This window comes from Tursiops truncatus, chromosome 12 (genome assembly GCF_011762595.2).
Source record: "Tursiops truncatus isolate mTurTru1 chromosome 12, mTurTru1.mat.Y, whole genome shotgun sequence".
Taxonomy (NCBI): domain Eukaryota; kingdom Metazoa; phylum Chordata; class Mammalia; order Artiodactyla; family Delphinidae; genus Tursiops; species Tursiops truncatus.
This window is the reverse complement of record NC_047045.1, coordinates 32,720,344-32,734,780: the sequence shown is the minus strand read 5'-3', so window position 1 is coordinate 32,734,780 and position 14,437 is coordinate 32,720,344. Positions and strand designations below refer to the sequence as shown.

The 14,437-nt window shown below is 34.3% G+C and overlaps 1 protein-coding gene across 4 annotated transcripts in view; it reads left to right on the top strand.

Moving 5' to 3' along the window:
- Window positions 1–14,437, top strand: part of ASCC3 (activating signal cointegrator 1 complex subunit 3) — a 332,868-nt gene that overhangs the window by 72,387 nt on the left and 246,044 nt on the right. The gene's annotated exons all lie outside the window — the stretch shown is intronic.

Genomic DNA, 14,437 nt, shown 5'->3' with positions numbered 1-14,437 from the left:
TTTAATTAACTTTCCCTCAGCTTTTAAATTTTGAATAATTTCAGTCCTATGGAAAAGATGCATGAATAGTAGTATTCTTATACCCTTTTGTCTTGATTCACCATTTGTTAAAATTTTGCCATATTTGCTTTATCTCAAAGTAAAATATTTCTTCATTTAGTTTAAAGTATATACATTATTTAAGGTTAACCTTTTCATCACCAAAATGAAGTTGCTTTATTTTCATATATATATTTCATATGAAGTCATTCAGAAATATCAAATAATATAGGCAAGCAAAAGGAGCAGCAAAAAGAATAACTACAGCCAACCAAAATTGACTCCATTCTATACATGTGTGTGCATGTTTGTTTTGTTTTTACAAATATAGAATTATATCACACATTTTGTTCTATGTTTGTATATATACTTATATATATCTTTCTATGTCAGTAGACATATTTCTACAGCATCATTTTAAATCACTATACAGTATTCCATTTTATGTCTTTATTAGTTTTAAACCAATTTGTTATTATTACAATTTTAAGTTGTATCCTGCAATAAGTTTTTATAATAGACTAAAATTATAATTAAATCTTATATTAATGGGTTTCATCCTGTGCATCAGAATTATCTGTAGAACTTTTTCAAAATCCAGATGCCTCGGTCCCTGTTACATCATAATCTCTTGGGAGGGGCCCACATATCTATATTTTGAATATGATTTTTAGAGCTCTGTAGTTGATTCTGAAATGCAGCCAGGACTGAGAGCCTATAGGATTAAATAATTATATATGTAATTCTTGTTAAACCTTACCAATCATTAAAAGGATTATCATCATGAAGATTTATTTAATTTTATATATTAAATATTAACATTTTTTCATATAGAAGCATCATTGACATTCATTGTCTATGTAATGAACGAGCCAGGCTTCTTAGTTTTTTTCATACTTATTTCAAATAAATACTTTGTTCATTTTAATTTAGATTATGGAATGGGTTAATTCCATCTGCAGCCTTAATGTCTCTTTGCCATGTAACCTAATACACTTGTAGGTTCCGTGGATTAGGATGTGAACATCATTGGGGATCATTATTCTCCCTGCCACACATGATATGGATGACCACAGTTTAGCTGTTAACCTGTTGAAGGACATCTGTGTTATTTACAGTTTTTGGCTGTTACGAATTTTATGAGTCTGTTTGGGCTGCCATAACCACAGCCTAGTTGGCTTAAACAACAGACATTTATTGTTTCGCAGTCCTGGAGGCTAGAAGTCCCAGATCAAGGTGCCAACAGATACGTTTTCTGGTGAGGACTCTTTTCCTGGATTGCAGCCAGGTGTTTTCTCTCTGTGTCCCCGTGGCCTCTTCTCTGTGTGTGTACACAGAGAGACCTCTGGTTTCTTTTCCGCTTCTTATAAGGACACCAGCCCTATCGGATTAGGGCCCCATTCAGATGACCTCATATAACCTTAGTTACTTCCCTGAAGGTCCTGTCTCCAAATATGGTCACTTTGGGAGTTAGGGCTTTAATTTATGAAACTTGGGGGGGGGGACATAATTGCATCTATAACATGGTTAAAGCTGCTCTAGACATTGTACAGGTTTTTGTGTGAACATACCTTTTCATTTCTCTGGGATAAATGCCCAAGAGTGCAATTACTCGATCATATTGTAGTTGTGTGTTTAGTTTTCTAAGAAACTATCACAGTTTTTTTCTAGAGTAGCATTTTATATGCCCATCAGCAATCCAGGGTTATCTAGTTTCTCTACATATTTGCCAGCATTTGGTGATATCACTATTTTTAATTTTTATTTTAACCATTTTAAGTCATATTTTTATATATTATTTATATTTTTATTTTAACCATTCTGATAGCGTGTAGAGAGTTCTCATTGTGGTTTAAATTTGCACATTCATAAGGGGCAGTAATTGGGGAATAATACATTCAAATGCAATGTGTCATTATAAGTACATAAGTAAACTGTTTGCCATGTTAGCAATGTAGATAATGATCCCACCAGATGTCGTTAACCATGGATATTAATATAGAGCTCAGGAGAAAAATATAGATGTTAACAGAATGTGAGTTTAGTTAGATGCTTCTGTTGGTTTGGATCTTTTTTATGCAAGGCATAAAATCTTTAAAATCATAGGATGTTTCTGTATCAGGAAAAGTGCTCTTGAATATGGTATCTTTCTCTTTTCACTAAGATCATAATTGCATGCCATTCCTGACAGTCCTATGGAACTATAGATAAAACAGTTTTATGTCCTCCCACTGACTGAATGTCGCTTCAGATAAATTTGTCCTCTCTACTTAAATTACTTCTATAATTTGATTAAAAAGATAACGAGAATTTTAAAATTCTAAAATGATGTGCAAATTTTCTGTTAATACTGTTAAATGGGTTTTATACTTTCTTGGAGAGGGAATAATCTAAAAAAAAAATTGATGGATTTCTGTATTAGAACTCACTCAGTTGGAAGTTAGAGAAACGAAACTGAAATCAAGTTTTAGCAATGAAGGCAGAATGTTGGCTTTTCTAACCAGAATGTGCAGGAGTAAAGCTGCCTATGTGTCCAGATGGATATATAGGTTCACATGATGTCATCAGATCTTTTCCTCTGTCTTCGTCGTTCTCTTTCTCCATCTCTTTATTTCCTTCTCTTCTCTTTCCTTTCCCCCTTATCTCCTCCTCCCTCTCTTTTACCCCTTCTCCCCCTCCTTTTATTTCTCTGGTTCTTTTCATCCCAACTCCCAGATATGCTTTCTCCATATAATCAGGGAAGAACATAGGACAGCAACTCCAAGCATATCTGCTTCCCTCTCCTCTAATTCTAAAAGCAAGAGGGTTTTCCCCACAGAAAACCCCTGGGATGCCATCAAGAGTCAAGGAGGAGTTTACCAAAGAAAGATGAGTGCTGTTATTACCTTAAAAAGGAGAAAGAGAAAGATGCTAAGCAGATGGAATTATGCCTTTGATATTTTGGTGAAAGAGTGAGGTTTGCTTTTTTGTTGGTGTTAAGTAAGTTGACTGCTATCTATTTCCACAGTTGGGAGTTATATTTTTTAAATAGCCAATAGAGTGTTATTCAGCAGAATTGAAATACTGATCCAAATATACTGTTTAGTTTGGAAAGGTAATATAAAAGATGCATATAATGTTTCATTTGAGAAGTTAAGAAAGTTGAGTCCTATGAAGTCTGAATGTAGAAAATTTGAGATTTTCTGTGACCCCAGGTTATTGAATTCCATGCTTACAGGCTGGGTTCTGGGGGAAATGATGAATAGGGTATTATCCCTGATCTTAAGTTATTCTGTGTAGTGTATCTGCCCCACACCATTTCCATGGAAATAACTAATACAGTAGGGTATGTTGTACAAATTTCTATGGCGGCACAGAGAAGGCAGACTAAGTTCACAGAAGAAGCCATCATGAAGGTGAATGAGGGCACAGGATTTTGCCAGATAGACAAAGAGGGTGGGGGGTGTAGATGAAGGATACTCCATGAAACAGTTTGTGACCTTTTGTAAACAAGTATTTCAGTATTATTAGCATGTAAGCTACATGTGGAGAGTGGCAGCAAATTAGTTTAAAAGAGACTTAATAGTGCACACGAAGGGCTTCGAAAACCATAGTAGGTTTAGACTCAATATTGTGGGAAATGCTACTTCTTAAAAATAAAAGTAAATGATCAAGTATTTTCACTTCCAGAATTACTGTGGTTGCAATAAAAAGCTGATGATTGAGGGTAGAACTGCTGCAGTAGTTCAAGGGAGAAATGCTATGTGCCTGAATGAAGAAAGTGGAGCCTATATAGAAAGTGGGACAGTGGAGAATAGTTTAGCTGTTAGTACATGTAACGTCTGATGACTGGTTTAAGTGACAGGAGATGAAGCAGAGAGAAGAAACTGGAATGACATCCAGGGTAACATGGGCGAGTGCCAGTATCATTTATTAAGATGAGAAATAGGAGAAAAAGAAAAGGTTTGTGCATGTTAAGTCCGGGAGGCAGTGTGTTGGTGAAGCGCAGGGCCTGTGAGTCCAAGCTGACAGCTTGACTCTTGGCTCCCCACATTCTAGCTGCGAGGCTTGGGGCAAGTTTCTCTCTGAGACCCAGTGTTTCACTTGTAAAATTGGGATGATAGTACCTACCTCATAGTTTTATTGTGATGATTATATGAGTTAATATATGTAAAACACTTTTAAGTGTGTTGAGTACTTAAGACATTTTGGTAAAATGTTTGCTTAAAATGATAAATGTAAACTGACACTGTGAGAGCAATCATAGTATGGATAAAATGAAAAGACTTATTGTTTCTTTGGAAATTATATTTATTAAATAAACTACTTCTGTGTTCATTTATGCTCCTCAGCTATTCTGTCATTCCAAATACATAAGTCACTCTATGAAGACATAGGGTAGTTTTCAGTTAATTGATAGAAACTAAAGAAACCAGTCATTATAATTATTAACGTTTGTGGTTATCGCAAGACTTAAAGTTTGGGAAAAGGGAAATAGAAGAAGTATAAAAAATGTTACTTTTCCTTTGGTTTTACTTTGTTCTCTGAGCCTGAGTGCATCCTAAAGCTGAAGAGTTTAATGACACAGTTTGATTCAATCAATTTACAAAGGCAAGAAAGCTAAAAGAAGCATCCAGAGAAACACTTCAGAATGTGAATCTTTTTTATGAGATCAATTTGAACAAGATAAAATGTCACTAAAATCTGGACATAGGCCCAAATAAAAAGCCTTTCCCTGAAGCATCCCACAGCCCGCTTATTATACTGTCAAGCATATCATCAGTTTCATCAGAACATGACCTTGAATCACTAGCTGCCTTTTTAAGAGGTGGTATCAAGAAATGGTAACAAAATGTAAAGTTTAAAACTGAAAAGTGAGTTTGCAGTGTTTTTCACACTGATAGGGATCTTAGCAAAGAAGATTTCATAAATTTCATGATGAAGGAAACAGTGTGGCAAAAATTAAATTTCTAATCATTTTAACAAATTTGAATTTCCCTTGATGCATGCATAGCCTCACCTGGCAATTAAAGCCATGAGTATTCTGATAAATTTGCTGCCATATTTGTTTGTCAGATTTTTCACCACTTATTACCACCAAAACAAATAAATGAACAAACAAAACATGTAGATGTAGACTCCTTCTACATCTATTGTAAACTCCACAATACATTGTTATTCTTTTTGCCTTAACAGTCTTTTAAAGGTATCATTTAAGATATCTAAATAATAACCAGGAAAAGTTTTTATACTCGTGCACCTATCTGGCACCTTTATGCCTTTGTGTAGGTAGATTCAGATTTCCATCTGGTATTCATTTCTTGTAGTGCAGGTCTGCTGGTGATAAATTTTTTCAGCTTTGTCTGAAAACAACCTTCTTTTTTTTTTGTCTTTGTTCTTGAAAGATATTTCATTTGTTATGGAATTCTAGGTGGACAATTTTTTTTCTAGTACTTACAGATGTAGCTGCATTGTCTTCTTGTTTACATTGTGTCTGCTAAGCATGCCCTCATTCTTAATCTTCCTCTCTATGTAATATGTCTTTTTTTTTCAGGTTGATTTTTAAGATTTTCTTTGTATCACTGGTTTTAGGCAGTTTGATTATTATGTGACTTCGTATTAGTTTTCTGTTATTGTATAAGAAATTACCAGAATACTAGAGACTTAAAATATCCATTTATTATCTCAGAGTTCTAGAGGTCCAATTTGGGTGGGCTTGACTGGGTTCTCTGTTCAGGATTTCACAAGGCCCAAATCATGGTATTGGCTAGACTGAACTCTCACCTGGAAGCTCTGGGGAAGGATTCCCTTTCAGATTCATTCCGGTTGTTGGCCAAATCTATTTCCTTGCAGTTGTAGAACTGAGGTCCCCATTTCCTTGCTGTCTGTTATTCTTAGCTCCTAAAGGCTGCCCACATTCTTTGGCATGTGGCTCACTCCATCCTCAAAGTCAGCAAAGGCTAGCTCGAACCTCTTGTGTGCTTCAAGTATCTGACTTCTCCCGGCAGCTGAAAAAACTCTCTGCCTGTCACTACCATGGTGTGGTTTTCTTCAGGTTTTTTTGTTTTTGTTTTTTGTGCTTGGCATCGGTTATTGGATCTGTGGATTTATAAAAGTTTTCATCAAATGTGGGAAATTTTCAGCCATTATTTTTTCAGAAATTGTCTGCCCCCTTCCTTCCTTTCAGGAGCTCTTATCATAGGTATATTAGGGTTCCTGAAGTTGTCACACAGCTTAATGATGTTCTATTAACTTTAATTTTGTTTTGTTTTGTATTTTTCTTTCTTTATGTTTTATTTTGGGTAGGTTTTACTGCCTTGTCTTCAAATTTAGTATTCTTTCCTTCTGCAGTGTCTAAAGTGCTGTTAATCCCATCCAGTGTGTTTTTCATCTCAGTCATTGTAGTTTTATCTCTAAAAGTTTGATGTGAGTTCTTTTAATATCTTTTATGTCTCTACTTACACAATCATTTCTAGAGCTTAGGGGGTCATAAGACTTTTTCTGTAGAGGAACAGACAGTAATTATTTTAGGCTTTGTGGACCATATAGGGTCTCTGTTCCATATTTATTATTGCTTTTTTATTAAGGTACCCTTTCAAAATATAATAACTATTCTTAGGTTATAGGCTGTACAAAACAAAACAAAACAAATGAAAACAGGCCTCAGGCAGATTTGGTCCACAGGCCATAATTTGCTGAATCTTGCTCTAGTTTCTTGAACAGTCTGTCATTTATGTTATTTCTGGATTGGTTTTAATCAGTTTTTCTTATTTCTTATGATAATTTTTTTTCTGCTTTTTAGTTTGTTTGATCCTTTTTGACTGAATCCCAGAGATTGTGATTTTACTTTGTTGAGTACTGGATATTTTTCTTATAAATATTCTTGAGTTTTTTTCCCTGGGACATAGTTAAGTTACTTTGGATCGGTTTGATTATTTCTGGTCTTGCTTTTAAAATTTCTTAGGTGGACCAGAACAGCATTTTAGTCCAGGGCTAATTTTGCCCCACAGCTGAGACAAAGTCTTCTGAGTACTCTACCTAATTCTCAGTTAATTAGGAGGATTGCTGCTGTGGCTGGTGAGAACAAGAACTATTCCAGATGCTGTGTGGTCGGGTTTGAATTTGCTTCCTCTAATTCATTCGGATGGTTCTTTCCCTGTACCTTGGGTAGTTTTCTCATATATGTGTGCTGTTTAGTACTCACCTAAAGACTTGAGGGAGACTCTCTGTAGATCTCTGTAGCTATCAATTCTCTCTGATTATTTTTTTATAATAAAAATATCTTCCCCAAAAGGAGAAACTCAGCACTAGGGAATAAAGTAGGACATAAAGCTGATGGAATAGAACGTGAAGCTGTGTTTTAACAGAATCTTCAGTGTTTATCTGTGGATTTTATTTTTCTTTTTTAAAATCTGTGGATTTTATTTTCTGAACCAAAAGCAGCAGATAAATCTGGAAATTGGGAATTACAGTCAGCCCTTCATATCTGAGGGTTCTGAATTCGTGGATTCAACCAACTGTGGATGGAAAATAGTCAGAAAAAAAATTCCAGAAAGTAAAACTTGAATTTGCCACCAACTATTTATATAGCATTTCCCTTGCATTAGGTTTTACAGTAATCTAGAGATTACTTAAAATATACAGGAGCTGTGTACAGGTTATATGTAAATACTACACCATTTTATATAAGGGACTCGAGCATCTGCATATTTTTTTTATCTGCTGGAGTCCTGGAACAACCCTCTCAGACACTGAGGGACGACTGTATAGCAAGACAAAAGGTATGTTTTCCCACCTCTCTCTGAAGGAGGCTAATGGCTAATGCGTTCCAAGATAAGTTGTTATCAAAGGAAGGAAAAAGCCTTCTTCTCACAGTTAAATTATGAAAAGTAAGGTCTGTACTTTCAAGTAAGGTTTTAAGTAAAATGAGAAAGGAAAAAGGAGTTGACCCCACCTCTCCTTTTCCATTCTTTACCTACGATGGCGGTTCTCATTCTGCCACCTCCCACATCCTCCTCAGGAGACGTTTGGCAATGTCTGGAGACACTTATTTGTCACATCTAGGAGGATGCTACTGGCATCTAGTAAATATAAGCCAGGATGCTGCTAAACATTATACAGTGTATATGACAGCCTCTCACAACAAAGAGTTACCAAAATGTCAATAATGCCAAGATTGAGACGCCCCTAAAGAACAGAGCTGTCCGCCAGAACTTTATGCCGTCCATAGTTGGATATCTGGAAACTTGGTTCTTTTCTCTTCTTCTTCTCCTCCTCCTCCTTCTTCTCCTCCTCCTCTTCTTTTTTTTTTTTTTTTTTTTTTTGGTCTCTTCTAAGCATTGAGCAGATCTAAAACTATTACAGAATAAGTTTGTTAAAACTTTTAAACTTCAATCACTTCCTTCCTAACTTCTTTGATGTTGTTTTCATGTACTTTAGTTCTATCTTGTTTTAGTTTTTACACCAGATACTATTATCGTTATTATTATTTTATAGTCAATAGTTACTTGGATTTCCTATATATTTTGCTCATTGTTTTTTAATTTTATCTAGTGCTTTCATGTTCTGTGACTTTTCATTGCCTAAATTTTCTTTATTGGGAATCTGGTGGTGGCAGATTAAGTTTCTTTTCATTTTTGTTAATCTAAAATACCTTTATTTTACCATTATTTGCAACAGATATTTTAGCTGGTAATAGAATTCTAAGTTCACAGTTATTTTCTCTTAGCATATTAAAGATATTACTATGTCATCTGCTTTTCATTTTTGCTTTTGCAAAGTCTGCGATCAACCTAGCTGTGATTTGTTTTAAGGTAAGATTTCTCTCTGGTTGCTTTTCAGATCTTCCCTTTGCCCTTGGAATTTTCTAGTTTTACCACCATGTTTCTAGATAAAGCTTTCTTTTTCTTACTCATTTTCTCATTCTGTTGTCTGCTTAACATCAGCAAAGAGGAAGGAAAAAGGACTTTACGTTTTTCATGCACCTAAAACATGGCAAACATCGGTAGATAGTATTTTTAAAAAATCAGCAAGATGTTTCCCCTGTCTTCAGTGAGCTTGCAGCATAGTTGGGGGCATAAGATGGCATCTCTGTTGAGTATTTACCAACAGTATACTGTGGAATGTACTAAGTACGAAATCAGTAGTTTGGATTTAATGTAATCTTAAGTGGAAGGCAGAGGGATCAGTGCAGGTTATAGCTGTTAATGAAGATTTTTTGGAGAACTTGAGACTTTAGTTGTTTCTCGACTGCTGTGATCTGGGGGATTGGGCTTTTTCTGAAGAATGACAATGAACTGAACAATGTTTTTCATGATGTGGGGTGTATAGAGAAAGGAACAGTTCCTGATTTTGTGTTGAAAACTTTGTGTAGACCTTGTATAGAATATTGGAGATTATGTCTTCTCCATATTACTTTGTATATAGAAACTTTAAAATGGTATTTTTCTTATAAAAACTTGGCCATTGTCAGGAGGGCCATTATGTTATGTATTCAAGTATTATTTAAAGTATTACTATGGAAAGTGTAAGGAAAATCTTTAAAATTTCTCAGCTTACTCTCAAAAGTAATTGGGATTGGATTTTGATGCACTCAGTCTGCTGTGTGTGGAAGTATGCTTTTGATAACATATTGTCTTCTGTTTTAGGGGTCAATAAATGTTCAATATGTAAAAATTTGTTCCATTAGATAAGCTTTCCTATAAATGAGATTTCTATATATTTTTGACTCAGCAAGTATTTAAATTATATGATTAAAAAGTAATGTTTACTTGCTATGAAAGTTCACTATAGTTCAAATATATGAAATAGCTAGGTCTCATTTGAAGGGAAGTGCTATTTATATTTTCTTTTCTAAAAAAGAATTAATTGTGTCTGTATGCCCTGAACTTTTTCAGGATTGCAGTACCATAAAGTCTACTGGGAACACTTGCAAACAGCTAACTAGGAAAAGGGCACCAGCTGCTTGAAGAATACCTGCTAAACTAAGGAGAGTTATACCTAGGATCTGCCTAGCATCTAGCTAGGAATAATCGAACAAAATAACTTTCTTTACAACCTATACTTCATTGATTTTATGGGGAGGGAAATTAGAAGAGAGAGCATTAAAAGCATAATGGCATATTGAGCTACACCAGAATGATAATTTTAGAACTCAAATGAATTCAGAAGTCTGAAAAGTAGATGAATTTAGCTTATAATGTGGGAATTTCAAGTTGCTTTAGAAATGGACTTAGTCCATATCTTCCAACATATCTATGTATTGTGGTTACACAGGCCTATCATAAATAATTATGCAGTCTGCATAATATCATGTTTTATTGCATATCTTTCATGATTTCTTTAAATGTTTTGTTTATCCTTTAAATCTTTACATATTACACAAGAAGTTCAAGTAAAGCATTTATCTCACAGGGGGTCCCCTTACCTAACTTCTCCCTTCTAATTTGATACATGTTTAAACAGAAGTTTTTCTGAGTAAAATGTACTTTGTTCTTTCCAGAGTAGGTTGTGTTAAATTATGAAAAAATCAGATGACTAAGAAAACCTTAATCACTGTGTTGGGAGTGGGTAGGGAAGGTTGAGCTAACAGTTCTCAATCCTGTTTGTACTTGATAATCACCTGGGAGACTGTTAAGAAACGTCCAGATTACTGTTCCCCACATTAGCAAATAAATGAAGATCTCAAGGGTTGAGTCCTGAAAAATCTGTCATTTTTCAAAGCACCAATACTCCCTACTCCAAGTAGGAAGAACCTGTTCTCAAAGCATCAGCCGCCTCAGCACACCCTCAGCCGAGCTCCTCCCTAGAAGTCTTTGACTAGGTCCTTCCCCCACTCTTTTGGGTGGTGGGTTCAGTGTATTTGTAACGCCTCTTTTTTTTTTTTTTAAATACTCATTTATTTATTTGGCCGTGCCGGGTCTTAGTTGCGACACGTGGGATCTTCATTGCCGCATGAGGGATCTTTTCGTTGAGGCATGCGGGATCTTTAGTTGTGGCATGTAGGATCTAGTTCCCTGACCAGGGATCGAACCCGGACCCCCTGCATTGGGAGCCTGGAGCCTTAGCCACTGGACCACCAGGAAGTCCCTGGAACCCTTCTATGTGAGCTTCAGATCCCATGAGGGGAATGAGCAGTAAATTTCAATTTAAGGAAGCCATTTATAAGTCCAGTTTACTGCTTGTTTCCCCAGTAAAGAAAATTCTGAGATCATCTCTTTTATGGAAATGAGTTAATGACATTAAATTGTGTTTTTAAAGTATTGGAAAATTTAAAAGGTACCAATTTAAATAGGCATTTATAAATTTTTGTTCTTCAGGAAGTCAGTACCAAGTATGTTATTAAGCATTGGAATGTTTTAATACACACGTGTGTGCACATTTGTATATTGAACTGACTATTCTAAATAAGTCATTAATACTTTCACTTATATAACACATTTTTGCTATATTATTATTACCTTACATTAAATGGATTCTTGGATTAAAATCTAATCTGTTAGATTAGTTAGTGAAAATAGTCTCTTATCCTTCAAAACAATTCATTTGATGAGGATTCTGTTAATATGAAATTTTCTTCTTTAAGGAGATATATATTTAAAATGACATCCTTGCTTTATTTAATTAGTTTTGGAAAGTTTAAAGTCATTTGTACTGTAAAAACATTTTAAATTAAGAAATTACCTATAATTTAAGAACTGTAACATTTTGTGAGCTTGACCGCATAAGTGCCCAGATACTTTACCCTCTTTAAAGATTTCAAGCAAGCTAGTGAAAGTAATTTACAAGTTAAGGTCAAAGCTGAAACCGGTTATTGCTACAAATATCAGCCAAGAAACTGAAAACGACATATTCTGTGTGGGACTTAACAGAATTTGACAGAGACTCTTTTGCTTCTATTTTATTGCTGTGGTTAGAAGTGCGGCTGTTTATTAGAAGGCAGGCCCCACAGTTTGGGTTAAAAAGACTATAATACCAATTAAATAATAGTGTCTTACATTTTTAAGATCTAACACTTAAAGTGACATCCTGGAAGGATATTTATAATATATACATGTCAGGATAAGTTTATCTCCCTTATGAAAATAATTGATTAACTTAGTAGAAAATGCCAGGTTCTTTATCTCTAATTTCTTTATCTCTAATTGCATCTGAAGTTTGTATATGTAATTGTAATACTGGTTTTGTGAATCAGGCCCTTGCTTATTCTGATGGTTCTGTCTAAACACAAGCAAACAAAACCTAGCCAAATCAAACTCATAAGTGAGGTTCAGTCATGTCTTTTGCTGTCTTCTTGTGCATTGGGAATGTGACTCTCGGCATAGCACGTTGGTGAAGGTGTTTCAGAAGGACATCTGACCTGCTGACTTGTTAAGAGTGTGCTGGTAGAAACCCACATGTGCAATCTTGATGGTTCATCGGTGGACTTTGTTACTGTGCAGCCAGAATCTTGTTTGTCTTTTAAAATTCCCTCTTGAGGTTTTTTCTTCAGTTTTCTCAGCAGGTAAGCCTTAGCTCAAACCTGGGAATGAGGAGCGTACCTTACGCTTCCAAGAAGAGGTTAGTGCTCCTTTCTAACACCCATTATGCCTTAAGTCCTCAATTAAATCTAGCAGTGTTGCTATTATTCGTTTTTCTCTCCTTGTTTTCTTTTCTTCAAGGCCAGTAATACCTACTTATTTATCATTTTGTCATCAGGGAGTACAATATATTTAGAAGTCCCATTTGGTTGTTGTGAAATGGACTATTTTCAGGATGAGAGAATTTTTAGGAATTGACACTTAAGGGCATATTGAGTATTTTTGGTTACTCTTCTAAATGATGTAAATGCATTCCTTTAAATAATATGAAAGGATTATGAATTATGCATTGTGATTTCATACTGCTTTTTTGTATGTAATGCAAATTGGCTCAGTTTCATTTTAGACAGTAACTAACTTACCTGTTTTTCACAAAATTTTACAATCTTATTTCCTTCAAAGACTTAACAGCAGATTACTCTCCTGAGGTCTTTTGTTGCTAAGACTTAATTTCCTCTACCCAGATTGTCTGGTTCAAAATGAATTAATATCATGAAACATTAAAACACACAACTCTTCAGTAAAGAGGAAATAATAGTGGCCATACACTGTCTTTCTCATCTCTTTTTTTCTTTTTTTAATCTCTTAATTAACAGAATTCAGTAATATTTCAGTTTTCAAGTGGGAGTACAAATTGGAAATTTGGGGTTTGGTAAAGATGTAGAACTCTTTATATGACAATGAAAAACAGGGTGAATCAGTTACTTTATATTGACATAAAAACATTAGGTATTTATATCTGTCAAGAAAGAAATTATTATTACTTTTAATACATTAAGACACCATACAGTAGGTCTTCCCCTTTTGTTTTTCCTTAAGGTAAATATTTTTTTTTATGTAAAGAGTAAAGCATTTTTGTGAAGCTGATTATAAAATCTGTTCTATAAAAAATGTAATATCTAAAATATAGTATCTAAACTTACAAAACAGAAGGTAAAACTTCCTTTATAATCCCAGATCCAATGGAACAGTTTGATGTATATCTTTCCATAATTTTTTTGTATTAACAGATTATATTTAATTATGTTACTGTTCTGTGGCATGTTATAAGCATATAAATCTTCCTTATCCTATTTAACTACTGTAATTCATAAAGAATGCATCATGAATTACTGATCTCAGTCTATTTATGGACGTTCAACTTGTATTAGTTTTTTTTATTATAAATGATATTTTAGCAGACATCTTTTTGCTTATTTATCTGGCATTCTTGTTGTTAGTTTAACTTGGATAATTTTTGGAGGTAGAATTTTTAGGTTAAATGATATGCAAATTTATTAATGTTGATCATTTAAAAGCAATGTGTATGATGCATATGAAGATGTAAACATTACCAAGAATAATCAGTTTTTAAAAAATCTTAAACACCCAGATTAAAAAGCACTCTGACTCTATTTTGCATTTATTTGATTATTAGTATGGTCAGTATTTTCATTGACTTTATATTTTTATATTTATTTTTATAAAATTAAGTTACTTTGTTAAAAAATTAGCATAAGGAATAAAAGTGTAAAGTAATGAAATCAGTAAGCTTTACAAGTTTTTAACTTGGACTTTAAAATTTGAACTTTTGTTCCAGTCCTTGCTCGACTACTTACTGGCCATTTATCCTAGGGCAAACTCTCTAATCTCTCCATGCCAAGTTTCCCCATCTGTAAAATAAAGGTAACAAAAAAGACCTACTTCATGGGTTTTCTTTCGATGTTGAGAGAAATAATCCCCTTAAAGCATTTAAAGCAAAGCCTACTGTGTAGTATGTGCTCAATTAGAAATGGTAGCTAACTGGTACTATTATCATTAAATGGATTAGTGAACAACTTAATTGCCAACTTAAATAATAA